Raw genomic sequence first — 27,553 nt, 5'->3', positions numbered from 1 at the left:
ATTAACTCTAGTACCTATACTAATGTTTGATAAAATCAATGCGCAATACACACTGCTCTGTTTTTTTTATTAACCACCTAAAATGCGCTGAATAATTTATGTTCACCCTGAACTTTAGCTATCAGTCAGGTTATTAAATGCCTATCTTGGGAACCAGGATCTTTACTCTACCTCCATAAAGAGAACTGGTAGAAAACTTATCAAAATCATTCACATAAACATTTTATTCTTAATGTAATATTAAAGTAATCGATTACAATTTTTATAACAATTACATTACTCAAATAATAATAATGTATAACCTTCTTACGTAATTTAAATCAAATAAATCATCTGTATATTTGTATGAAAGTGTTTGTGTGTATATATACATACACACAATACACATACATATATATACATACACACTGATTTAATACACAAATTATCCAGTTTAATCTATTTATTATTTAAATTATACATTAAAAAATTTAATAATAAAACAAAAATAACAATAATAAAAAATTATTTCCAAAGTTTTTTTATTGACATATTTTTTTCTGAATCCTTCTGCATTACTTTAGCTACTGCCATTTCAAAATCTTCTTGAGTTACATGCACTCTACGTTCTCGTAACGCATACATACCAGCTTCAGTACATACACCCTATTAATAACAAAAATATACAAAATTAAACAAAGTTCAATTAGAGTAATACATATATTTTTTTTTGTGGGAGAAGAGTATCACAAAAATAAATACAGAAAAATCCAATTTTATATATTACCTACATATATAGGATTACTTAATCAATTATGTTTAGGATCATATAGAATTAGGTATAAATGTGTTGAATGTATGTTTAGGATTTTTATGTTAATATGTTTAGTAACTTGAATGAATGAAAAAAATCTACATAAATTTTGATGAATACGTAAAATAAAAAAATATACATATATTTTGTATTTATATATATTTTTTCTGTATATGTAAAATACACATAGTAAAACCTACCCCCCCCAAAACTGAATCTGACGGGACCGAGTAAGAATTCTGTTTTGAAGAGGTTTCAATCTCGCAGAGTTTAAATCGAGCTAATTTATCGTGAGGTCTTGTGTTATGAATTATACAAATGTAAAATGAAGTTAGACAACTCACAGCACAGAATCGAAAGAATTGTTTAACACAACCCAATAAATGAAAATAGGTGACAACAGCACAATTGAGTTCACTGGAACATTTTCCAGAATATCTGGCAAGAAGCATTACGGTTAATCCAGCCGTATTCATTTAAATGCTGCATGATCATCTTTTTGTAAACATGAAATTGTAAATTCTACTTATAGTATGATCAGAAATTTGTTAACGAAGCAGCGTGTTTAAGAGCTGGAGATTGAATAACTGCTTCAATATTTTTGGGTGTTTGAACACTTCATGGCCTACCTGGAGGTTTCTTCTTCAAAGCTGAACAGATAGCTCTAAAATTGGACACCCATAATTGAATTATCTTCTTATTGAGTTCCGTGACATGTAATAATCACTACGTTGATAACAGAATCAACATTAAAATTTTTTTTTTGTCTTAAGCCATTTGACTGGTTTGATTCAACCTTGTTGTTTCATTCCTTAACTAGTGCCAGTCATTTCATTTTGGTATACCCCCTACATCCTACATCCCTGACACATATTCCAAATGTTGCCTGCCTGCACAATTTTTCCCATCTACCTGTCCCTCCAATATCAAAGTGACTATTTCAGGATGCCTTAAGATGTGGCCTTATAAGTCTGTCTCTTCTTTTAGCTATATTTTTCCAAATGCACTTTCTTCATTGATTTGCCGCAAAAGCTCTTCATTTGTCACTTTATCCACCCATCTGATTTTTAATGTTCTCTATAGCACCACATTTCAAAAAAATGCTTTCTTGATGTTTAAATTAATTTTTTACGTAAACAAATTATATTTCTGACTGAAAGCTTATTTCACCTGTACTATTCAGCATTTTATATCACTCCTGCTTCATCCATCTTTAGTAATTCTACTTCACAAATAACAAAACTGTTTTACTTCCATAGTCTTTACTCATCCTATTTTTATATTCAGCAGTCCATCTACTTTATTTCTACTACATTTCACTACTTTTGTTTTGTTCTGGCATAAACAACTCTCGGCTAGCATTACTATATCATCAGCAAATCGTAGCATTTTTATCTTTTCACCTTTCACTGTTACTCCAGATCTAAACTGTTCCTTAACACCATTAACTGCTAGTTTTATGTAAATATTTAAAATTAACGGTGGTAAGGAACATTCTTGTCTGACTCCCTTTTTTATTATTGCTTCTTTCTTATGCTCTTTGATAATTACTGTTGCAGTTTGGTTCCTGTAAATGTTAGTGATTGTTCTTGTATCTCTATACTTGAACCCTACATTTTTTTAAATGCTTAACATTTTATTCCAGTCTATGTTATCAAATGCCTTTTCTAAGTCAATAAATGCCATCTATATCGGTTTTTTATTCTTTAATCTTCCTTCTACTATTAATCTGAATGCTAAAGTTACTTCCCTTGTCCCTATACTTTTTCTGAAACCAAATTGGTCTTCTTAGCTTAACTACTCATGCATCAAAAGTGTTAACTACAATTCTTACTGAAGAATTGACAGGAGAATGGAGAAGTGTTAGAAACACTTTTCCACTTCAAACATTTCTCTTTTCCATAACTACAATTCTAGTTAACATTTTTGATGCACGAGTAGTCAAGCTAATTGTCCTATTCTTCACATTTATCTTCTCCTGCTTTCTTTAGCATCATGACAATACACTTTTTGAAGTCTGACAAAACTTCTCAAGTTTTGTAACTATAACACACCATTTTTAAAATACGTTAACTGAAATGGCAAGACATCTGCTACAAAATGGGATCCCAACTCCATAACATGCACTATTAGCACTCCACCAGCAGTAGTGGGAAATGAAAGTTACTTCACTGTATAAAATTTAAAAAAAAACCACAGTGAAAGTAACTTTTACATTATGGATAAACAATTGATATTTTGAAAATATGTTCTAACAATTGCCTGTTTTAATAAATCCTGAAAAAAAACAAAAACGAAACATACCTTAACTTCAGCACCAGATGCGCCAGGCATTAGTTCAGCAATTTTACGTAAATTGATACCACGTGTTAAATTCATTTTGCGAGAGTGGATACGCAAAATATCAAGACGAGCTTCTTCATTTGGTGGAGGAAATTCTATTTTACCATCAATACGACCTGGTCGCAACAAAGCTGGATCTAATATGTCGATACGATTTGTAGCCATTATAACCTGAAAAAATTACAAAAAATATAATTCAACATCAAATTATTTCCTGTTATTTTTAGACCTAATTAAGTTGTAAATTCTAAATCTCCAATATTCCACAACTAATCTTATAAAAAACACCAAGACAGTCCTAAAGAACTCTATAACTACTCTGTACCACATATTCTGTGACCACATGTTCTCCGATTGTTGATATCTCGTTTAGTTTTTGTGTTATTGTTATTTGAGTGCAAGTGTTAGTGATTTTTGTAATGCGGGATTTTTTGATGACTGAACTTTGTCTCTCAATGTTGTAGTCTTAAACCCAGCTATCGTTTCCCATTATGATCGATCCTTTGCATGAATGTTTCATTGTCATCGGCTTGTTCAAGAAGTTGACAAACATCCACTCGATGTTCTTTCTGCTGTTCGGTCAACAAACAAGGAACAAACTTTGCTGCGACTAGATGCACGCTCAATTTTTCAGTTAAAATGTCACGGCATGATACGATGCAGTTGAAGTAGAGAGCCTTCCTGGTCAAGAGTCATAGTCAATCGATTGACGACCACTTTTAAACCATTAAAAACCATCCATAACATCGTATATGACAAAGAATCTCATAAGCTTGTTTCAAAAGTTGAATCATTTCTGTAAAAGTTTTCTCCAGTTCACGCAAAATTTTATGTTGTTCCTGAAAATCGCACATTATAAAAATTGCTACTAGCACTTCAACATGATGCACTCAAATAACAATAACAAAAAACTAAACAAGATATCAACAATCTAAGAACATGTGGTTACAGAGCATAAGGTTATGGAGAACACAGTGCTGCCAACCGTATCTCAATAAATATCTCTGTTGGCATGTGGCATGTAATTAAAAATGTTCGGTTATTCTCTGAACAGACCTCATACACATAATTATTTTTTTGAAATAATTATCTTAAGATTCATTTTATTTCTCTGTACTGTTACATATAAACATATATATAAAATTTTGGGTTTTATATTTTTCATCATTATAGACATTAATTAAATTTTCAATAATACTATTAGTGTAAGAGTATTTTATATAGATATTACTAACGCTGTGTGATTTATTTGTAGGTTTCTACGTTTAGATTTTAAATTTTGTTTTTTATAAATATTATCAAAGATACAAAGAATATTATATACAACGATAATAAATCACGAGTCCAGGATAATTAAATAAATTATAATTTTTTGGGGGTTAAGAAAAAATTTATCATATCTCAAAAACTTATGCATGGAAATGTGGAATGAAAGTTTTGTAGCACGTGAAAAATGTCATGCCTGATCAAAACCCAGGACCTTCAGGATAAAAGAATGAGACACCACCACTCTGTCACAGATAACTGAAAGCTTCGTAAATTACAAATCACATCAACACTCTTTTAACTAATAAAATTAAAAATAGCATTATTTTTATACCTTAATATTCTTAGTCGCTTCGAAACCATCCAACTGATTCAACAATTCCAACATAGTACGCTGAACTTCAGAATCGCTTCCGCTAGCAGACTCAATTCTCGATGAACCGATCGAATCTATTTCATCCATAAAGATAATATATGGTGCATGTTCTCTATTTGATAAATAACAAAAAAAAAGAATTAATAAATTTTTAAATTAACAACTATGGTGTTGAGGGAATGCAATCATTAGACATGTGGTCACATTCAAATAGGTTTTAATTAATCCTTTTATACCTTCTCATTTACATACACAAGACATATTTATCTAAGTAACATGTTTCCTTTCATTACAAAGCAATTCTGCACAACACTTTAATACTTAAATAATAATTTTATTTCCAAAGAGACTGTATATAATGGCAGTAAATAATGATAAGGGATTGTTGAAGCATTGTACTGAAAAGAAAAAAAAAATCAAACCAAGATGGGCATAAAACACCATGAAAAAGAAGAAGAAAATAGAGAATTGACGGTTAACATTCTAAGTAAAATATATTATCATTTAATAGCACAGCACCATAAATGTTATTTCTGCATTACTATAAATATGATTGTTTTATCATTAGAAATGCCTACTCGACATAAAACTGCTCAAAGATAGAAAAACGGGTAAAATATTCATTAAGAGCAATATAAATATTTGACACTTCATCAAATTCAACGATTTTCTTTTAACACAACTTTTCATTTTATACACAACGGGTATAAGTTCGTGCAGAGTCACCAGATGGTGCTTTTCATAGTCATCAGTAAGGTCTTTCATAGTTTTCTTCATCTCTGTTATGAGTATACATAAAGTTTCAGTAAGATACATTCGTAACTTAGCAGTCATTTAATTTGATTAAATAATGCGATTTGTGAAAAATAAACAACAAAGAATTTTATGTGAACAAACATTACTTTCTGAAAGAGAAAGCCACTTCACAAAATAAAGCAAAACAAGTAAATATTATGCTGGTTGGGTTTGTTGACTACAACAGGTTATAAGCGGTTAATTATTTTTAAGTTGGCCAAATGAGCATAAATGGTGCTGAGTATTCTGAACGGTCTGTTGAGATTAACAAGTACAAAGAATAATGAAAAAAATTTTGCATCATAATGCCAGGCTGTATACAACAAATCAGAAAATATATTGAAATTAAAGGCGGCTATATAGAAAAGTAATAAATAAATGTAGTTCTTATAAGTACGTTTCTTCATATTTTTCAGTTTTGTTTTTTATCTCAGGAGACCTTAGTTTAACAACATGCCTTATAATAAGAATAACATTATATAATAGCTTACCTTGCCATTACGAATAATTCTCTGACCATACGTGAACCCTCTCCAATAAATTTTTGTACCAATTCAGAACCATAAACTCTGATAAATGTACACTCAGTATGATGTGCAACAGCTTTTGCTAATAAAGTTTTACCTATATAAATGCATAAACAAATAAATACGGGAAAAAAAAATATATTCATAACACACACAAGAATCATTTTTAAAATAAGAACGGTTTACATACATTAACAAAAGCTGACACTTAGGAATGTAAATTTGCGATTAAAATGTCTTAAAATTACATCCAATAGTCATTTAATTACAACTTAGATGCATTAGACAATATTATTCAGTAGAATTTATTAAATATGTCAACTGATCATCAATCCTACAGATTGCAAGACATGATCGATGACTTGTTTTTTAAATGCAAAACCAAAAGCATGATAAACAAAGTAAAATGTATGGATAAACTGTTCATGATGAAACAAGATTTAATACTCGGCTATCATTACCAAAGAGTTGAAAACTGTTGTCGATATATACATTAGAAAAAAATATTTAATAATACAGGATACATATTTGAAGAAACTGATGAATTTTCCCTAAATCTTTCCATTTTGATAAACACAACTGTTAAAGGTATAGCTTGCTTACTAAGGAGATGCTAGATCCTCACATTATTTGAAGTACACCAGAAAAACTGCAAATGTTTTGACAAGTGACAATCCTTTGAGGTGCAATGTGATTTCATCTTTTCTTGAAATAAAAATCATTTTTAAATGGAAAACACATAAATACTCATAGTGACATTTATCAAATTTTTCAGCTTCTTTCTTGTTTCTTTTTCCTGTTTAGCCTCTGCTAACTACCGCTAAGATAATTTTTCAGAGGATGATATGTATGAGTGTAAATGAAGTGTAGTCTTGTACATTCTCAGTTCGACCATTCCTGAGATGTATGGTTAATTGAAACCCAACCACCAAAGAACACCGGTATCCATGATCTAGTATTCAAATCCGTGTAAAAATAACTGGCTTTACTAGGATTTGAACACTGGAACTCTCGACTTCCAAATCCGCTGATTTGGTAAGACGTGTTCAAATGTTTCAGCTTGGAAATCGTCAAGCTTTCTGTCCTAATCTCAAAAATACTGAAAGATTATTTTAAGGTTTTTTCATAGTAAAAAAGGAAAGATTTTAAGTTACAGTTATAAGTTTATAATACAGTTATTATTATACAGTTACAGTTTATAATAAAATGATTCTTATTTTTAAAAATGCCAGCAATAAATCGCATAATGTTCCTGGGCTATGTCGGTCAAGTTATTAAATTCATTTTTTCAATTCGATAATTTTAAGCTCTATTTGTTGTATCTTTCTGATAGAATAATTCTTTTTTATTGAAAAACAATAACCAATATTATGAATCTTTTTTTACAAATTTTTATGAAAAAAAACTTTATTTCTAATTTTATGAAACACAAAATAATAATTACAAAATACTGATTACTTCTATACTCGATAAATAAAAAATTATTCTTTGATTATATGTAAATCTTCAAATTTTAATTACTGAAACCAAGAAGCTCAATAAAATAATGGGATAACAAAAATTTTTAATATTAATAAATTAGAACTACACTTTCGAAAAATATGTTTTTGCCTTATATAAAAATTTGGGAACTCATGCATCATGAGACTTTTTAATGATTAAAATATTCGCTAAATTGATTTTAAATAAATTATAATAAAATTAAAAAAATATAGCTGTTTAACAAAATACATTTTAAATATTAAAATTTGAAATTGTGAAAAAGCTTTTTCTTTCACTTTGGGGCTCCTATACTCAAGGGGAACCATTCAGGTAAAATAAATTTGACAGAAAAGCCTTAAGTAGTGAAAATAAGTTTAAAAAATTCAATGGTAGAATCGTAGTTCTAAATAAATGAAGTTGTAATATTCTAAGAGGAGAGTAAAAATTTTTGCCCAATTTTTTTTTTTTCAGGAAATACTAAAGAGTAAAGTCTATCAAGAAAAATTTTAATTTAAAATAAACCTTAATTTTTTTTTTAAATTAAACATTTGTTACTTCAGACCACTGAAGTGGAATGAGTAAAAAATATTTAAATAGTAGTCTGAAGACCTATTTAAATCAGCTGATTTCGAAGTCGAGAGTTCTAAGGTTCAAATCCTAGTAAAAGCAGTTACTTTTATACGGATTTGAATACTAGATTGTGGATACTGCTGTTCTTTGGTGGTTGGGTTTCAATTAAGCAGGAATGGTCGACCTGAGACTGTACAAGACTGCACTTCATTTACGTTCATACATATCATCCCCATTCATCCTCTGAAGTAATACGTTATGGTGGTTCTGGAGACAAAACAGATACAAGTAATATTTAAAGTAGTAGTCTGAAGACCTATTGATGAAGAAAATATATACACAAAATCAGTCATTAACTCCTTTTTTGAAGCAAGATATAGATATAGATATAGATAAAAAAATTAAAATGTATAAAGTCATTTTTTGGGAAGGAGTGAAAATACTAAGAAATCTTTGGTTATTTCTGATTCAATAAAAAACTGTTCTAAGAAAATATTTTCTCTAAGTGCCCAATAATAGAGATTTGAAATTTTATTTTGGCCAAACATCCCCACCCCTTTTTCTAAATTTTGAAAAATTTTTGGAACCTGTCTACCAAATTTGAAGAAAAATGATCGACATAGTCCAGAGCTATAAGATCAAATACAGGACAACATTCATGCATAAGCACAAACATTCTTTTGGCAAAAATAGATTTTTTAGACTTGAGAGCACTGGAATAAATTTTTTTCTGAGATTATTTACAATTTATTTAAATCTACATTTTTTTTTGTTAAAACAATCTTTTAATATCTCCTTAAGGCACAAAAGTTAAAAAAATATAAACTTCTTTACATACTTTTTTAACTTTATCGACATACTTTCCCATTATTTTTTAGCTGCTTATTAGCTTATTAATTAGCTGCTCTACAGTAACACAACATATAGCTACAGGTGCAAGAGTAATTTTTTTTTTTTAGCCTCCGGTACCTCCATTAGGTATCGCTTCAGAGGATGAGATGAAATGACAATTTTGTAGCGTGTGAAAGTGTCTGACCGGGATTCAAACCTGGGACTGCCATATGAAAGGCTGAGATGTTTTCACTTGAGCCACGGAGGCCGGCATAGCTAGGAAAGTAATAAGTGACTGATATATTCAATAACAAAAACTATTTTAGAAAAATTTTTAAAACAATATAATCTGCTTTTTTAATTAATATTCAGTGGTGCTTAATGGCCAAATCATATTTAAATATAAAATAAGTTGAAATAATTACGTAGACTTTTCTATTATTTAATAGCGGCTACTATATACTTTATAATGGCAATTATACATTTCATATTTTTATATCATTTACATTTATTTCTATTCCTCAATGAGGCTATATGACCCGATTACAATTCATTATCTCCTATCTCAGACAGGTGATTAATAAAACTATCTGTCCAAGGAAGAAGAGCTGAAAAAGAATAGGAAGATGGTAAAGAAAGGGGACAATCAATCTGCAGAAGAGTTTCCTCTAATCAAGACAATTTTTACTAGGACAATGATTTTTAATATGTACAATAGAAATCTTATCGGGAATACCAGAGTATATAGAGTATATATAGAGTGATTATGAAGGAAAGGGAAATAATTAATTTGGATGCTGACTGCAGAGCTTGTAATAAGGAAAAAAGTCCATACAAATGTATGTTCGAAAATGCTTCATCAAGTAATGACTAGCAAAAAATTTTGCCCAGATTTCAGTTCTCCTGGTGAAATGAGTTCATACTGAAATTTTTAAGGCATTTTATAAGGATAAACTTTATGATTTCTAATGTTTTCTGATCTGAAAAATAAAAAAAAGATCCTTAATATACGAGGTGTGATAAAAAAATACGGTAAATGAATTTTTATAGCGGCAACTGCCGACGCTATATCCATATGCTGTAATTTGTCCAACAGCGTGATCAACTGAGACAGGCAGGGACAAGTTGTAATACGTTCGAGGTTGCCAGTCAGCTGCCAGAGCCGCTAGAGTGAGGTTGTGTTTATCGTGTCTGTCGCCAACACGGATTTTGAACAACGCATTAACATTAAGCTGCAAAAGTGCCAAAGAAGCTCATGAAATGTTAGAATCGGTGTACGGCGATAATGTGGTAACTTTGAAGATGTGTACAAGTGGTATGACCGATTTAAAAACGGAAATGAGTCTGTTGAAGACGAGCAGTGTGCGGGACGTCCAGTAACCTCAAAAACAGCTGAAAATGTGCAAAAAGTGGAAACAATGGTCCGTTCAAACAGGCGAATGACTATTCGTGAGCTATCGGAAGACCTTAACATCTCGTAGATCCATAAAAGCGTTCAAAGCGAAACGACATACGAAGAAAGTGACCAGAAAAATGGACCAATGGCTTCCTTCTTCACCACGACAACGCGCCGTGTCACACCTCGCTTCTCATTCGCGAGTTTTTGGCCGAAAAAAGTGTTCCTGTCTGTCCACATCCGCCATACGCACCGGATTTAGCACCATGTGACTTTTGGCTATTCCCAAAAATTAAAACTGTGCTTAAAGGAAAACGTTTTGACACCATTGCTGACATTGAGAGGGCCACGACCGAGCAGCTGAAAGCCCTTCTGAAAGACGCCTTCCAGAAGTGCCTCCAGTCATGGAGTCAACGTTGGGATAAGTGCATTGCTAGCCAAGGACAGTACTTTGAAGGAGATTAAATTGAATTCTATGTAACCTTATTATTTTTTTTAATAAAAAATTATTCACCGTATTTTTTGATCACACCTTGTATCTTACATATCCTATATTAATCTTAATTAACTTGCATATCCTTAATATATCTCCTGTAGTTTTCATGATAACCAAAGTAAAACAGAAAAATTTGATGACAAAAACATATTTTTAAGGTTTGAAGTACAATAACTTTTGTAAATTTTATTATCAAAACTTGTAGAGGATTTAATTCTGAGAAAACTGATGTAATAAAGTCTATGAAAAACAAAAAAAAAAATCACCTTTTATCATTAAAATCAAAACAGAATAAAACTTAACAGAAAAACATTATGAATCAGTAAAAATTATAAACAGCTGTGTTTTTAATACAATAAATTTAGACCTTTGAAAAATTAGGTTGGCAAACTAACTGAATGCTTCGAAATTAATATGAATACTACTCAATGTTATCATAACGCATTAATAATAAATGTTAGGTGGTTAGTAGTTTCTGACATAATATAATAATTTTGATTGTGTTTAATTATTTTTGAGAATCAAGTTATTTAGTATTGTTATATTTAAAACCTAAAAAAAAAAATTGTTTTTCATCACCAGATTTTTCTAATCTTATGTTGGAGATCATGAAAACTACAGGAAATACAGTTTTGAGACCTATTTTATTCAATTTTTCAGGTCAAAAACCATAAGAAACCATCTAGTTTACCCCCTTATATAATATCTTAGAAATTTCAGTATGACCTCATTTCACCATAGGGAGGGGGGAACTGAAATCCGGGAAAAATTTTTATAGCTGGTCGTAACTTGATAACAAATGTTTGTATCAACTTTTTTCCTCGCTTCAAGCTCTAGAATCAGTTTACAAATCATTCACCTTTCCTCCTGAATCATCCTGTATATCACATATTAATCCAAAGATAAAACGTACTATTAACTAAAATATAATGATATTTATTATTTAGTTACCTGTACCAGGAGGACCATATAATAATACACCTTTAGGTTGTGCAATACCAAGCACATCAAATAATTCTGGATGTTTAACTGGCAACTCAATAACCTCCTTGATTTCTTTAATCTGTTTATCAAGACCACCGACCATTTCATATGTTGAATCCGGAACTTTTTCTACCATCATCAATGAGACCAATGGATCAACCTGAAAAAAAGTTTTTTTAATGTTTTTTGAGTTACAACAAAACAGTGACCCTCACAACACTATTACAATGTGAGAATTGCATAACTTTCATTACTAACTAACAAGAGCAGGCAGAGACAGCTTTCAAGAGAGTTTATTGATGCTCTTTTCCAAGTGGGTAAAAGAGGCATATGTTGTTTCGACATCAAATTTCACAGTTTAATTCTACATTTTGGTCACTTGGGTCATCTCATGAATTTTTTGGGAACTATTATACTCAATTATTTTTTCACAATATCACTCTTTGATAACTGTGAGTTAAGAGTTGATTGTATCAGTCAATGTTTAACATTGCCTATCATAATAATTAGTTAATTTAAAACTACACGTGACTGTAATCTCATAGCTTTAGTTGGTTTGTTTTATATATATATATATATATACATTCGAAGAAACTTCCTAATAATGGACTCCTCATAATACCAGACGCTTTTAAATTCCCCGGTATTTTTATAGTGGTATTAGTAGATAAAATACTTCTCAATAACAGACACGAACAATGAATTTACCTAAAAACTGTTCAGTTTTGAAAAAGAGACAGCAGAACTAAAAAATTGTTAATTTCTCTTGTTTCATTTTATACTTAGTTTGACTAATTTGTTTACATATTGTGAATTGTATTGTTTCCCACTGAGCTGAAAAGAGCTGATCTTCCCATACAGCTGATGTTATGATTTCAATCAATTCATCATCCAGCATGATTTAACGTCAGTTACTGAAAGTGTATTGTACATTGCAAGTATACATTAAGTACATACATTTAGTGTACATTAAACACGTGTAATATTTTTGTTACGGTATACTATACTGTATTTTTTTAATTTTAGTACATTTTCTATGCATACATTTACTGTACGTTCAATTTTGTGTATTGTATAAAAATCATTACAACCATTTTGAGAGTTAACACCTCTCAAAAATGTAAACACTTGACATTAAAATAAAAAGTAGCTGTTATAAATGTCTATAAAAAAAAAACTCATGTGCGTGCTATGGCTAAACGTTTTGATGTTGGAAAAACTAAGATAGGCGATATCTAAAAAGCAAACTTGATATCCTAAGTCTGAACTGAAAATCAGTTAAGCTAATGTGCATTTCCAAAAATGTCAGGTTGACAATTTGACTTACTTGCTTTTGATATGTGAGATAGCCCTAAAAATTGCTAAAGAACTCTGCTACAATGAGTTTAGAGCATCGGAGGTTGTTAGATAAATTCTGAATCAGACAATGTTTCATTAATAAATGTTTGTGGTGAAGCTGGGGCTCTAGATAGGAATTTGGTGTCTGGGTGGAAGAAAAAGTTAAATGAAATATGCACGAGTTATAATGAAAGAAACATTTTTAATTGTGATGAGACTGATTTCTTCTCTGGGCTTTATCCAGTAAAACAAAGTGTTTGAAAGAGGAAAAATGTACAGTAGGAAAGAAATCAAAAGAAAGACAAACTTTTATGTTGGCTGTGAATATATCTGGTGAATTTGAAAAACCTTTAAAAATCGGTAAAGCTGCAAAACCATTATGTTTTAAGGGCGTAAACATAAATTCAGTGGAAACTGAACGATATTCAAAAAATCTTGGATGACTAGGAACATAATGATGGAACGGTTTTTAACGTCAATCACCTGATCAGGGGATCTATCAGAACTTTAAAATTTAGTACAGAAAAAAGGTGTTACAGGACTTATTGTCAACAATGAATGTAGTCATGGATGCTGATGAGCTTTCTAAAAGCATTAGCGGAGCTGGAAGCAGTTTTATGGATTCGTGTTAGTGAGAAATTGTTTCATAAAAGCCAGTATTAAACCTCCACAAACTAACTTCAATTCTAACATTGAAAATCTTACTGAAACAAACAAAAATTGTGTGGAACAAAGTAAATTACAAGAACTTATTGAACCATTTGGAAACTACAGACTAGCCAATATTGATGACATGCTCAACAAAGAGGACATTATTCACTGACATCCGTGATCTTGTTGCTGCCTAAGAATTGATTACTTCCAAAATGAATGATGATGAACCTGGATTTACCACCATGTGTAACAAAGCTAGAGAAGAGGTTAGAAAATTAAAGCAATATTTTTTATGAAAAAGATTATCAGAAGACATTATTTTAATATCAAAAGTGCAGTCACTTATTGAAAAAAATACGTACCAGGACTTACTTTAAACTAAAATAGACAGCTATTTTAAACCATCTACGTATAAATAAATTGTATGTATTCATATTTGTTTTATTTTGATTTTTACATTATTTTTTTGTACATGTATTTTGATTAATATTTTTGTAGTGTATATCATATTTTATTGTTTTATAGTACAGTAATTTTATTGGTTGATTATAGAAGTACAGTATTAGTTTTATTTTCAGAAAAACGATAAAAAAAAAAACTTGAAATTTTACACAGTTGGTTTCATTAGTAACTATTTTATTTATTTATTTTAAAAAAAATTTATTTCAATAAATATGCAATACTGTAGTTCTATTCAAAGTGTTGTTTTTTTCCGTACAATAATCAAACGTAATACTGTATTTAAAATTTTTGTGTACAGCAAACGTCTATATATAACAGACAGCTACTTGTTCCTGAGCCATGTATGATATTGGAAAGTTTTATGTGGCTGGTGTCTGACGTTTCCTTTGTTCATAGCATTTACATTTTAGTCGTTGAGATGGAGCCGTGGACGCTAGACCAACGCCTGTACGCGTATGACAGTTTTGTGCGAAATGACAAATCCGTAACTGCTGTTCAGCAAGATATCCGCCATCAGTTTAATATCCACTGTAATGCAAGTGTCCCTTCTCGTAACACAATATTGCGACGGGTAAACAACCTTCGAACAAGCAGTTCAATATTGAAGAAAAAGCCACCGGGTGCCCGACGAACTGCTAGCACTCTGGAGAACATCAAACGAGTAAGGGAAGCCATCGTCAGAAGCCCACGCCGCTCTATTCAGAGACATTCAGCAGCCCTTTAAATGAGCACAACTATGGTAAGACGAATTCTGCACACAGACCTGCATTTCCATCCTTACAAGATAGCCGTTGTGCAGCAGTTAGAGCAAGATTTCACACAGCGATTACAATTTTGTCAACAAACGCTTACCATTTTTGAAGAAAATGAAAATTTTTTATTGTTAATGAGTGACGAAGCCCGTTTTCATCTGAATGGCTTCGTCAACAAACAGAATTGCCGGTATCGGGCAGAAAGAAACCCACATCAGCTTCATGAGAGACCACTTCATAGCCCAAAGGTGACAGTCTGGTGTGCAATAGGAAAGGTCAGTGTTATTGGACCGTATTTTTTTGAAGAAAATGATGCTGCCGTAACTGTAACAGCCGATTGTTACGTTGCGATGTTGAATACGTTTTTCATCCCCGAATTACGAAACCGGGGAATCGATTTTCAAAATGTGTTATTCCAGCAGGATGGAGCTACAGCGCACACAGCGAGGGCGACGATGGCCGTTCTCCATAACTTGTTTCCGGGACGGATCGTTTCCAGATTTGGCGACATTCCTTGGCCCCCTCGGTCCCCCGACTTGAGTAGGTGTGATTTTTTTCTGTGGGGGTTTCTGAAATCGCGTGTGTACGGCAATAAACTGCGTACATTGGAGGACCTAAAGATCGCAATTCATTGAGGCCAATTACCATGAAAAGCTACAACAATGTATTGCCCAAAATGGACATCACTTGCCGAACATAATTTTTCGTTCATGAGTAAGTAACAAATGCTTTGATTTAACAAGTGTTTCAGTACCAATAAAACTTTTTTAAAGTAAATATTCAATTTTTTATGATTATTTTAAAAACATCCAGTTCCCGTGAATGACCCTGTATATATATAGTTTAAATCTGTGTAAGTACAAGCTCATTATAAGGTTTGTGTAAATACTTCTTCACAAAAACTACTTTAAAATATCAAAAATAGTAAACATGATATTTTATTGTTTGAAATTTTGGTGAAAGAATATAAATATTTTGGATCAAGAAACTATTTTTTTTTTTTTTAATTTCTAGTTAAATTTTTCAATTAGAATTTTTAGTTAATCAATAGAATATGTTAATAATCATTTCCTGTTTACCTATTATTACCTACCATCACCTATTTAAGAAACAAGACTAGCCACATCTTGAAATATACCCACAAAGTTTATTACTCAGTTAAATGTGTTTAGAATAGAGTAGAATCTATTCTGTTTGCAGTATATTTTTAAAGTATGTGGAAAATATTCCTGCTTTCATTCTGAATAATTCTAAATGCTACACAAAAGGGATTGATGTAATCATTAATGTCAAACTTAATATCATCAAAGTTGTAAAACTCAATTTCATTAAAAATCTACTGCACATAAGAAATATTTTTCACTGTTCATCTACAAAACCGTACGCTGAATGTTAATCGATAAGAAAAAATACTGACCTTGTTCGGTAATATTTTATGCAGAGTATATGATTCATTTCGTAATGCGACTCTTGAATTAGGTGTAACATCGTTGATATCAATATTTTTATCGAGATCGACAACAAATTAACCTTCTGGATGTACTTTAACTAAAACTTTTTTCTTATCCATCAGTTTAACGACTTCGCCTACATAAGATCCTTGCTCGTGTAACAACTGTAATTCTTCACGTACTGAAACAAAAATTAATTTAATTTAAAATTTATAAAATAAGTTAAATGGAGTGGCTATCATATAAGAATGAGAAAAAACATGAGAAGTGAAAGTGTAATAGAACCAGTAAGTTACTACATTTGTTTATATGTCCTTTGTTTATGTTTCCTGGAACCGACTGAGGTTTTTCAAATGCTGGTGATAGCTATCATACTGGAGTAGCTATTATTTGAGACAGAAAAAATATGAAAAAACTTGGAGTAAGTGCAATAGAACCACTAAGTTACTATATTTAACATTAAGTCCTTTGTTACAGTATATGTTTCCTGGAAGTGACAGGTTTTTTCAATTGCAGGTAATATTATTGAACCATAATATTGATATACATAATGTGTTACTCTTGTACTATTCTGTACACATAAAGTGTTGATCGAAATACTATAATTTGGTGGGCAATAACATTTTGTGCATCACCAGAAGCCAATAAAATGAGTACTGTGAATGAACATCACACTGATTGACCGGATTCTGTGAATGATGATCAAAAAAAGGTGATGAATAAATAGATTCAAAATGACTCGTCACATCACACGCTAATGCAACTTTTTTTTCTCTTTTTCTGTTTAGCCTCCAGAACCACAGTAAGGTATTACTTCAGAGGATGATATGTATGAATATAAATGAAGTGTAGTCCTGTACAGTCTCAGGTGGACCATTCCTGAAATTTGTGGTTAATTGAAACCCAACTACCAAAGAACACCGGTATCCACAATCTAGTATTCAAATATACATAAAAGTAAATGCCTTTAATAGGATTTGAAACATAGAACTCCCAACTTCAAAATTAGCTGTTTTGCAATGACAAGTTTACCAATAGACCAACCCGATGGGTAGTAAAGCTACTTGGATAGGCATATCAACCAGATTGGTTACAATAAAATCTGTTTGTGATGGAGACCACGCATTTTCAAAGAAAAGAACAAACAACAAGGAAAGGAATATTTGAAAACAGATCCTGAAATGTTATCGTGAAAAGGGAAAATGACTCCTTTTCAGTAATGTATAAGATAAAACTGTAAGAAGAAAAACAGCAGAACATGAAATACAGGCACTATGGTTCTCATAATAAAAAAAATCAAAACACTACCCTCAAAAAAAATCTCTTGACAGTGTTCTGGGATTCTAAACACATATTCCTGACAGACCTGGTGGGAACCAGGTTGTCTGTAAATTCTGTTTGATGCAGAGACACTAAAACATCTTAGGAGACATATGTGTCACGACTGACAATCCGTGAGGCCGATAATTTTGTAAAAATAATCCTCAGCCATCTAAATCACATGCACCACCAAGAATTTTGTGAAGATGAAATTTAAATCTCTTCTACAGCCTCCATATTCAGCAGAATTGGTGCCCTGCAATTTTCAGTTCTTTCCATAATTAAAGTTACATTAAGGATACTAAAGGACACAGTGAAGATTTCGTGGATGAAGTAATGATTGCCAAAGAGCCCTTTTCATCGACAATGAAAAAACTGATTCATCATCAGGTGATATGTGTAGCTATAAGATTGTGGCTAAGTGGAAAAATAAACCTAAGTAAGTGTATTTTTATTCCATATTTGTTTCATTTGACAACCTCTTTTCATTTGCAAGTTATGAGCAACTGTGCATTACACTTCAGCCACTGCTTATATTAATAGCAGTTAAACTTTTCAGGACTAACATACTGTAAATCCTACTTCATCCACAGACTAGGTTAAAAACTTTATTAGTAAACATGGTAAATTCATTACATTCGTGTCCAGATTTCTTTTCATTATGTTTACAACACGCAATTAATGTAATACGATTGAAATAATTGAAATTTTGCTAAATGAAAGATCAGGTAATGAATGTGAAAGTGAATGTTCTAGTGATACTTTTGAAGATCAAAAAACATGTCTGAAAGTGAGGTTAGTGAAGTTTGTTCGGTGTGTTTATTGGTAATGAAACTGCACCAACTTCTAATAATAGTAATCAACAACAAACAGAAACTGAATCTGAAACTCCAATTCTAATTTCAAATGAAAAAAATCCACAAAATAAAACACAAAAATTAACACGTGTATCTCAATATAGGCTAATACGCTTCTAGAATGCTAGTAACATGATTCGAAAATATTGCAATATTCTCTCTATTTCCAGCTGTTAGCTGCAACCTATTGATAGTGCAAATAGTTCTTTTTAGAGACAATAGAGTGCAGTACACGTCAGTTAAAAAATTATGTTAGTCGTATTAACATGTGAATAGTACTCTAACGATAAAGTTCTAAAAATGAGTTTATGCGACAATAAGTCTATGCGGACAGTTTACTGCAGTCGCATGAGCATGATGGCAGTCCAAATAAGGTTAAAAGTGGGATGGTAACATAAGAGAAAAAGTTTGGAAATTCTTCTCTGAATTCATACAAGTAGGCCTTACCAGGTAAATTAGCTGGAGGTACACATTTGTAAGTATAACACAAACAAATACATTTTTTGACAAACTTAAAAATAATTTTGTAATATTTTAGTATTTTGTATATAAAGGATCTACATCATCATCATTAATATTATCATCGTATAAATCAATTCAGATTTTCCACCACTCCATTCTTAACAAAATTCATCAAAAAATTGCATCAACAAAATTGTTTACTGTAATTAATGGTCATATGTATGAGTTTCCAAGTCAACTTTGCAGAATTTTTTCCTAACCATATTATCTCTTAATTTAGGAACATCATGCAGGTCACTTATCCTTCACTATGCATTTTCTTCCTCTGGTGGAATATGAAACCTTATATATATCTTATACTTTTTTGGAAAAAAATGTTGGGGTTGAAATAATGACTACAGGAAAAACATAAAAATATTGTGTGTTTCTAAATGAATATCAAAGTTTTAAAGTTATGTAATATTTATTAAGTTTTACTTACACTGATAAATTATAAATTAAATGAGAGAGCAACTCAAACAGGCTTTCCTGTAAGTGATCAATGTAAGCACCAATCCAATTTACCAATCCAACCCAGCACACATCCAGCCGATAGGAGTTCATTCCATACTTAAATAAGCTCTGGAGTAATTGCAACAAGTGCTTCAGTCCTATGTCTCAAGTCAGGTAGATCAGTCAGTAATAGTGGCACATACACTTTATCCTTTATAAACCCCTAAAAAAAAATTTCATGGGGTCAGACCAGGTGAACGTGGAGGCCACACCAAATAAGCCCTGCCATCTTGTTTGGCCACGCCAAACAAGCGACCAATCCAGCAGTCAAGGAGAATTTCATTCAACCAATCACATATAGCATTATACCAGTGAGGAGGTGCACCATTTTGTTGCCAAATAAAGTTCTGTGGTTCGTATGCAGTTGAGAAAAGAGCCATATTTTTAGCGTATCGATAAAGTTCATTCCAGATTCACTTGCTTCCACAAAAAGAATGGCATGTAAAACATTCCGTTTTGATTACAAATACAGCCAGTGGTTTCAAACTGCTTATACCATATACTCATATAAATGTTATTGTAACCTGGAAGATCACAACAGAACTTCAAACGGAACACACGTAAAACATAATTACAGATCCACTCTTTGCAAATCGCAAAACACACAATCCTTTCTATTGGACAGGGTCACCATCTTTGCTATTATTGCTTTCAAGTGGAAGGTAAAGGAAACAGATTATGAATTTTAGCATAGCTAAAACTGTTGCTGAGTTGCTCTTTTGTTTCATGTATAATTGATCAACGAACGTGAAACTTGAAAAATGCTACATAGCTTTAAGACCTTGATATTCATTTTGAAACACTATGTAGTTTCAAAAGTGGGTATACAGAGTGATGGGTAAACTATGTATCATATTAAAGTGCCTACATCAAAATGACAGTATCTGAAGCATGTTATTTAAAAAAACCAGGTAAAATTATATTTAAATGTTTTTTTGTATGAAATTTGTTCTTACATTTAAAAATTAAACAAAATAATTTATCTCATTCAATTTTTAGAATTACCTGAATTATTGAAGCGCATATTAAATCCCACTAGTTTCACTTTTGTGTAAAATTTGAAGTTTTTAAGAACAGATATTTAAAAGTAATAAACACAATTTTGGAGCAGCTTCTCTCACAAACTACAAATATAAGGCACAAGATACAATATGCATTATTAAAAAAATTATATTAATACACTTCTATAAAAAATTATTTTAAAAAGAAATTCAATTATTGTAACACAGTTTAAAATGTCTATCTTATAACTCTCTATTTAAATTACTAAATTTCTATTAAATCACCTGAAATAATTTTTATCTCTTGAACTTGAGGTGAAGGTTAAATTCTCTTTTTAACATAGTTCGATTTACAACATTCTCTAATAACTATACATTTTTTTAAGATAAATTTCAACAAAATAAATAAACACATAAAAACAAGCTTCACTCCTATAAAAATATCATTTTTATATCAATTGATACAAAAATGTATCTTTTCAAACAATCTATTCATTACACATACAAAAGTAAATATTCATAATTATAACAGAAAAATAATTTTAATTTAATAGAAAATAATAGAAATTTATCACATAAAAAGTAATAAAAAATAATGAGTTAATACGTATATACCTTTAGCATTAAGTTCATTTCGCTGTGCTTGAAGACGTCGTAAATTTTGGCTTTTTTCAGCAACAATTAGTTGTAATTCTTCTATTTTAGTTATGTAATACGGTCGAAAACCTTCACCTTTGCCAGGTTTATCATCAACTTCCATCTACATAAATAAAATGTTAAATGAATAAATAAGAATTTCAAAAAGTAACACATCATTTTTTTCAAATTCAATAATTTACTATGAAAACAAAACAAAATTTAAAATAATTATATTACAGTATTAATACAATAGTTAAGGCATATATCAAGTAATCGATAGAAAGTTGGGATAAAATCTTGATTTCATTTCCCCATAGTAGAAGGAACAACAATTTTATATATTAACAACTGCTTGTATATACAAATGGTAAGAATGAAGGGACCAAGTTACTCCCAGTATAAGGAGTTCCTTTCATTGCAAATGTTGACGACCTTCTATGATGGTGGATGAGCAGTGGTGCGTACAGAGCACTATTGTCCAGGGGGTGAGAAACTGTCCTCAAAAGTGAAGGAGCTTCTTCTATAAGCCGATGGTATTAGAAAACAGAAGATGATGGAAAATCACTATAATAAAGATCCTAACAATAATTCTCTTCATTATGGAATGATGGCCGTCGCTTCCGTTGAATGTTCCACAGTTAAAATAGCTTCTGATTCAGATTTCCAGAAGTATGAAAAGAATTAAAGGATTGGAAGAATAGTAGAATGGAAAAGAAGGATGAAGATAATAAATATGATCAGAAAAAACAAAAGACAAAATGGAGACAGTGATGGTGTAAGGGACCAACCGCCAGGCAGAACACCAGGTGAGAATTTATGTTCATTCAAATACAAACTTCCTTTATGATAACATCGGAACTGATCAGCATGCTTTACTATTATTATAAACCATTCTCTTACAGATGATAATTGATCATTCCTATTTAATATTTCAAACGTGATCTCAAATTTTTTACGTACAATCTAAAAATTAATAATTTTTAAGAACATCAAAAGACTAAAACATTTTTTAATAATACCAAAAATGTGCAACGATGAGCACCAGATTTAAACACCCAATCATGTAACTCATTTAACAGGGTGTAACCAAAATACAAATTTTCATCATCTTCACAGTCACTATTATTTTCATTATTATTACTATTATTATTATTATTGTTGTTATTATTATTATTTTGTTGTATGTGTTTATGTTCATCTAATTTTGTCATACAAACACCCATTTTTATACAAGCTAATCAAAATAATAATGTGAAGATAAAATTTTCCTGAAAATTTTGAATGTATAACAAAAAAAAAATTTACACTACATTTTAATTAGATTAATAATATTATTATTATTACTATTACACCAATTAGTACCAAAAATAACCATGGAGATTACTTTATCTATAAATATGTAATAAAATTTAAATTTTTTTTAGTTTTGAAAACTATTTCACTCACTTATATTTGGGTCATTTTGAAATATCATCAAAGCTTATTATTTAAACTAATGTTAATCACTTTTTTTTTTTTGTTAAAGCAATTACCTTATGGGAATCTAAAGTCCCCACATTTATTTTGTATATTAAGATTAATATAATGCAATATATTACAGATAATGGAAATTATTTAAATAGATAAATAAATCTAGTTATTAATCGAATTACATCTTCAGTATAGAATGTTTAATAACAAAACAAATAATATGCCTATTAAAAAAAATTTTATATACATACAATTAACAATGAAAGCAAAATAATAGGAAAATAAATTATCAAATTTAACAGTTATACAGAAATATCCAAAACAATTATGTAAAATCATAAAGCATTGTCTACAGACTGATAAAACAAAACTATATATATTTCATTACAATGTAATCTATATCCAAATGTAAAACTTTCTTAGCAACCGTTCACATATTTTCCCATAAAATTCTTTATTTGAAGTAAATTTAATTTCTATTGAAAATATCAAAGAAAACAAAACTGCTAATCTGACAGAATTGTTAATATATCAACTACTTAAAAAACAAACCTTTTACTCTCTCATTTTGGCCAAAACTAATCGCGTTCTCTGAAAGCAATGATTATACTACACTACAGTCAATCCCTGCCGTATGAACGGCAGGGCTGAATATCATTTTTTAGTTAATTTGATATGCAACAATATATTTGGCTCGGTGAAGAAAATAACAGAAAGCCAATTATCACCTGCTCTATTAAGCCTGGCATGGAAACTTGTTATTCTTAAGAATGGCATGTTCATAAGAAATTATCTCACTTTTTTTTTGTCTTCAGTCATTTGACTGGTTTGATGCAGCTCTCCAAGATTCGCTATCTAGTGCTAGTCATTTCATTTCAGTATACCCTCTACATCCTACATCCCTAACAATTTGTTTTACATATTCCAAACATGGCCTGCCTACACAATTTTTCCCTTCTACCTGTCCTTCCAATATTCATATTTTATCATATTCATATATTATATTCAATATTATCTCCAACTTGTGTCACTTAAAAACTTAAAACCATTATGATTATATCACTTAACATAATACAAATTTTCTCTAATCTAATAAACAATAGCTTATAAAAAAAAAATTAAAAAAACAATCCCTTCCTTTTTGTAGCAGTTATTTTAAAAAGTTAACAGACCAAAAGTTAAACAATGAAAAAAGAGACCAAATTAAAACCACATGCAAATGTTCTTCATCCATTTAGCTTTTTTTCAGCAAAAACAGACACAAAAATTTATTTCATATAATCTTGAAGACATTTTCCAAAGATATATGTACTCAAGACAAAAACCTGACAAAAGTATAACCTAAACATAATTTCCAGTTTGTTTAAAACAAAAAGTAATCCAAAGAAGTAAACCCCACATGAAGTAATAGACTCTTTTTTAAGGCTCTTTAAATCGACTGCAAAAGAAATCCATTACAGCAATTCTGCCGTACTGGATTTCTTTTTGGGTAACATGATATCAGAGTAAATATCTTCCAGTAGCAAACAATAACTTACAGAATGTGAAATAAGCTGTAGCATACATTTTAATATAGTTAAAACACAGCACTTAATATTTTAAACAAGTCAATTTTTCCTATACATGTGTATTTATGTAAAAAAAAAAATATTATGGATGCATTTCTGATTATGATTTCACATAGAAAAGTGAAATTATAACCAGATTTTTTAAAATATAAGGTGTTATAAAAAAGTACTTGACCTCAGCCCATAAAACAATAATATTTACCCTCTTAGTTCAATGACTATTCTCGTCGTTTCATTTCAGTATACCCTCTACATCCTACATCCCTAACAATTTGTTTTACATATTCCAAACGTGGCCTGCCTACACAATTTTTTCCTTCTACCTGTCCTTCCAATATTAAAGCGACTATTCCAGGATGCCTTAATATGTGGCCTATAAGTCTGTCTCTTCTTTTAACTATATTTTTCCAAATGCTTCTTTCTTCATCTATTTGCCGCAATACCTCTTCATTTGTCACTTTATCCACCCATCTGATTTTTAACATTCTCCTATAGCACCACATTTCAAAAGCTTCTAATCTTTTCTTCTCAGATACTCCGATCGTCCAAGTTTCACTTCCATATAAAGCGACACTCCAAACATGCTATTCAGCATTTTATATCGCTCCTGCTTCGTCCATCTTTAGTAATTCTACTTCCCAAATAACAAAATTCTTCTATTTCTTTAAATAACAATTCACGCTTGAAAATTCCATTATAAAACACAAATGAGATAAAATTCTAAGCAAATATATAAGCATTTTAATGAGTTTAAAATTTAATGACAATTAACAAGTTTAAAACTTAAGTTTGAGGGGACCTATAATTGAAAAAAATTATAATTAACAGGCTTTTATAGAGTAAGAATGTTTCATAAATTAGTAAACATTTAAAGGCAAGCATTAAAAGGAGGGGGTACAACACTAGTGAATGAAATAAAAATCCTGGCAAAGAAATTTTTGGCAGAGATATATAACTCTGACTGGTGAAGGGAATTTGCTGCCTCGGCCGACTACTAATTAAAAGGAAATAAACCAATAGGGAATTTTCATGACCCAAAAACTGTTAACTTTTTCCCTTATCCTCTTAGTTTAGGGTCAAACAGCACACAAAAATAATCAAAAATTTTAAGTCTAATAAGAGATTAAATCATGTAAAAAAAATTATTCTACTCATTGAGTAAATTTTTGATACGGGATCTATGGTGACCGTATCTCCCTACAACCATAACCACTTGTAACAAAAATGAAATTGCATCAATGAAACCATATTCTTAAGCCCCACACACAAGGCCCAAAACAAGTAACAATAAAAAAAAAATTCCAACTACACCATACAAAAACAGGTACGTATCGGTTATCTGCCCACCACAATATTTTGTTCCAACAGGGTAAAACTGTAGTTAGTTCTTAGATGGCGTACTGAAACACTATATAGAAATAAGAAAATAGATAAATAAAATAATAAATATAATGAATGAATACTTATTTTCTTACTTCAGTACGGCGTTTCAGTGGTGCCATATAAGAAACGGTTTGATTAAAACTTTGATTTTAAACGATAGTACGTGACGAGCAGATATAACTGATAAGTACCCAAAAACAGAAATAAGTAACAGTAATTAAGTGATTAAATAGAACATCGTAAAAAAGTTTCAACAATCCATAAATATTTTTCTTTGTGGTTGACATAAGCACAAATTTGTGTTTTACCAAAGTAACAGGTGATAGAAGAGCAAAACTGTAGTAGCAGTAATACATTTTTTACAAAGTAAAAGGGAGGTAATTATTTAGAAAGAGGATGTGCATTCAGCAATCAATAATCTTGGCATAAGTCTTTACAATCATGTTAATAAACTAGAAAAAAAGTGCTGCACTACCATAGTTTTTCAATTTTACTATCTTTTTGTTGTCAATAACATGATGAATTTTTTAATTACAATAATTAGCAGATTAATGAGCTACAGTATTTTCATTTACATATGGGATGTTTATCAAAGTAATTATATAAATTGCATATCTTTCAGAAATTAAATCCACTTTCTAGAAAGATCAAAGCTAAAACCAGCATATTTAAAAAAAAAATGCTAATCATTATCATACATTTTTTTATTTTGTCTTTCCTATTCTGAATTCTCACGTCAAATAATGCGTATTTTAGTACTAGATTAAAAAACATAATTGTATTATTAATACAATTTTAACAATCATATTACATACGTTAATAAATTATTAACATTTATGGAAAAATTAAAACATATAAGCAGACAGTACCAAACCAAACGTTTCATTCCATTTTCTTTTCGGCATTATAAAAAATATAAATAAAACCACGAAAGTCGTTCAAAGAAATACAAAAAAGTCTTTAAAAATGTGAATCGGACTTGAAGGAAACAGGTATCAGGGCAGGAAAAAACAGGATCACACCTGCAACATATATAATAAATATCTAAACAAAAAACTTCTCATACTGATTAGGTTATGTTCTGCATTACATTTCAGAACTATATTTACTAACCCCTTCAGACAAATAACATAAAATAAGAAATTATGAGTAATAATTTTTTTTTTTAATTTAAATTAATTTTGTTAAATAAATCAAAAACTTTTTACCTCAAAATTAGTTTGAGTCATTTTTGCTTATTTCACTGTCCACTAACGTAAAATAGTTCTTATACACTGCCATCTAAATTGGATAAATCACACAAGTTATACATTGAACGCAGTTAAAAATTTACTTACACATTTAATGGAATAAAAAATATATTTTCTAAACTTTGTGGTATTAAGAATATTTTTTAGTTTAATCATTAAATGTGAATATCATACACAGAATTATATGCACAATCATTTCATAAAGTAGAAACATAAAATAATTTGACATAATTTATACCAAACGACAAAAATATTTTTTTACAATTTTTATACATATAATTTAAGGCAAATTAAACACCGGTAGTTTTTATTTAAAGCTGATTGTTATGAACAAAACAGTTCGTACCGAACCGAAACGTTCACTAAATCGAAGGTGCTTTATTTTAACCCACCGTGTTGGTCTAGTGGTGAACTCGTCATCTTATAAATCAGCTGATTACAAAATTTAGAGTTCTACGGTTCAAATCACACTAAAGGCATTTACTTTTATACGGATATTAATATTAGATAGTGGATACTGTTCTTTGGTGGTTGG

At 30.4% G+C, this 27,553-nt stretch overlaps 1 pseudogene; it reads right to left on the bottom strand.

The window, feature by feature from the left end:
- Positions 1-209: 209 nt before the first annotated feature.
- On the bottom strand, positions 210-27,098 carry LOC142322439 (26S proteasome regulatory subunit 8-like; annotated as a pseudogene).
- Positions 27,099-27,553: the final 455 nt, after the last annotated feature.

The sequence above is a fragment of the Lycorma delicatula genome, chromosome 3, assembly GCF_047948215.1.
Source record: "Lycorma delicatula isolate Av1 chromosome 3, ASM4794821v1, whole genome shotgun sequence".
NCBI classification, from domain to species: Eukaryota; Metazoa; Arthropoda; class Insecta; order Hemiptera; family Fulgoridae; genus Lycorma; species Lycorma delicatula.
Note: the sequence above shows the minus strand (reverse complement) of the source record. Positions and strands in the feature narration are given on the sequence as shown.